This window comes from Fukomys damarensis, unplaced genomic scaffold, assembly GCF_012274545.1.
Source record: "Fukomys damarensis isolate Sample0158 unplaced genomic scaffold, DMR_v1.0_HiC HiC_scaffold_31, whole genome shotgun sequence".
In the NCBI taxonomy this organism is placed as follows: Eukaryota; Metazoa; Chordata; class Mammalia; order Rodentia; family Bathyergidae; genus Fukomys; species Fukomys damarensis.
Genome location: NW_022900943.1, coordinates 22548131 through 22551023, shown reverse-complemented (window position 1 = coordinate 22551023; position 2893 = coordinate 22548131).

Here is a 2893-nt window from a genome sequence, read left to right as displayed (position 1 = left end):
ATGGAACCTCCAGTCCAAGCTCTTTGAGGTATCTCCATATTGATTTCCATAGTGGTTGCACTAGTCTGCACTCCCACCAACAATGGAGGAGGGTTCCTTTCTCCCCACAACCCCGCCAACATTTGTTATTGTGTGATTTCTTGATAGCAGCCATTCTTTGTGGGGTGAGGTGGAATCTCAGTGTTGTTTTCATCTGCATCTCTCGAATGAGCAGTGATGTGGAACATGTTCCACATCCTTCTTTTAAATATTTTCCCTTGGCCATGAGAGGTGTAAATTTTCTTGGCTCATGTTTGCATACACAGTGGTACATTTGGTTCCTGAGAAAAGTCCATGGAAGGGTGATTGGTTAGCCATGTTCGAGTTTCCAAATTCCCACCTAGTCCAATCACCCCTCTCAACTGCATCTAAAACTTTCTCCAGATTACTTTTTCCCTCCCCTCTGCCATGGTCTTTTCTGACACTGCTTTGGTTCTTGCCCTTTTCAGTAAGAACAAGCTATAGATTTGTGGATTGATTATCAGTCCATTATGCAGATTTTTGAAGAATACCCTCATTTTTTTGAAATCTATTTGAAATATCTCACTGAATCATAGAAAGTTATAAAATATGACTGGAACGCATACTATGTAAGCATGGAATCTTGTTTGTGAAAGGATATATGGGATATTAACAACTATTACCTTAGCACGCTACCTTATTTGGTGATAGTGTCTATTATGAATTGTATCTAAATGTATCCCCAAAGCCTCATATACTAATGGGTGGGGCGTTTAAAAGTGGTTGTATTATGGGTGTGTGATACTGGGATTAAGGATGTGTGATAACTGAATTAGTCCACTGATTGGTTTAGCATAGTTCTGGGTATGGATAATGGGAAGGCCCACCCTGGGTATGGCTAGTACCACCCAAAAGGCTTGTAGCCTGGGTGGAATAAAAGGGAAAGGGAGGCTTGCTCCTTCTTTGCTGCTTCCTGCCTCTTGATTACCCTGCTATGGACTGTTTCTCCTCTGCCATGACCCTCTGCCATGCTGCCCTACCTTGAAGCTAACTGACTGTGAACTGAAACCTCTACAAACTGTGAGCAAAACAAAACAAAACAAAACCTTTACTCCTTTAACTTGTGGTTGATGAGCATTTTATTCCAGCAACAAGAAAAGCAATGGAGACAGTGTCTGTATAGTGATAAATTAAAATAAGATCATTAGAATGGATCTTAATTCAATATAACCAGTGTCCTTATAACAAGGGGAATCTGAACACAGATACAAATACAGGAAGAGCACTGTGTGAAGATGAAGGCAGAGATTGTGGGATAAGTTCTTCTTCATGGCTTTGAGAAGGAACCAACCCTGCCAACGCCTTGATTTTGGATTCTATCTTTCAGAAATATGAGGCAACACATTTCTGTACCTGTCATCTTTCATCATTGAATTCTCAGTGAACATGTACCCGGCACATAATAGTGGATCAATGCTTATTTGATTCAATCTATAAATACATTGAATAAATGTTTATTGAACTATTTGATGGGAATGAGGTTAGAGACTTTTCTGATTCTCGTTCAGATTTGGGTCAGGATTGTTAAGGGGTCTCCATACCCTGTGTTCTTTTACTTGTGAGCACATAACTGGACTACATGTCTCAGTCCTCTTTACTGTTTTGTAGTGCCATGAGATTAATTCTGACTGGTGAAATGTGAGTTGACAAAGCCATGTGAATGTACTGTGAGATCTAGCATGCTCTTTCTGGCATGCCTCACCTTTTAGCCAAATACAAATCATGTAGTGACTAAGATGACATTTAAAAGGATATTTGGCCTACTATTTTAATGGCTGTAACAGAAACACATGACCATCACTGTAATGGTTTCCATCTCTTACAAATAGGTCCCTCTTTAAAATTTCTTACTTGTGCAGTGATATAATTCAAGAAATCATCCATTTTCCAGATTATTTTTGACTGATATTTTGTGATTTGATCAAACCATGCTGGAAGATTTGAAAAGGACCCGCTAAACCAGACTTTTATGTCAAATTTGCTTTTATAAATTTGGCTCTCTGATCTCTCTGTTTTTCATTTTCTGACCAGCTGCATCTTCTGTGGAAATCTGAAAAGTTATATTTAACAGCTCATATGCTTCCCACTCAAGCTCCACCTCTTATTGCTTTTGGATAAAGGAAGGGAAAGAGAATTCTTCGGTGCCCATTGCCAATGGCTGCCATTTCCTTCCTAGGAACAACAAGGTGAAAAGCATGGTGCCTTGCTGGAGAAAGATTTGCCTGCCCAATGGCAAAACCAATGAGACTATGGTAAACAGATGGGCAGCTAAAACTAGAAAAGGAGAAGGAAGGACCCCAGAGCATTTGGTTGGTACACTCATGGGATGCTTGTATTAGGCCATGAATTTGGATGTTTTAAAGATCTGTGCAGCATTGTTGTCAAGAATTTTAGTCTCTTTAAATAATATTTATTTACCCAATTAAACCTAGCAAGTTGAAATTCAGAAAATAGAGAATTTTTTTTTTCTTTTTGATACTGGGGATTGAATTCAGAGCCAAGTGCATGCTAGGCAATGCTGTATCAGTGAGCTGCATTCCCAACACAAGGAAAAACTTCCAACGAAGTGGTTTTGTAATCTGAGACACCCCATGCTAAAATGGCATTAGAGGGTTTACTTCGCATCTATCTCTTCTCTCATTCTGGTGTATGTGCTGCCAAGGTGAGCACTCTTCTCTGATTCTGTCAAGGGTCTGGTGTCACTTGGGAAACGGGGCCAAACCCCATCAATCCCTTTTAATACCAGCCTGACCTGTCTCACGCATACCAGCCTGGTGTGAATATGGAAACACATTGCCAGTTTTTTTTTTTTTTTTTTTTTTTTTTTTTGGTT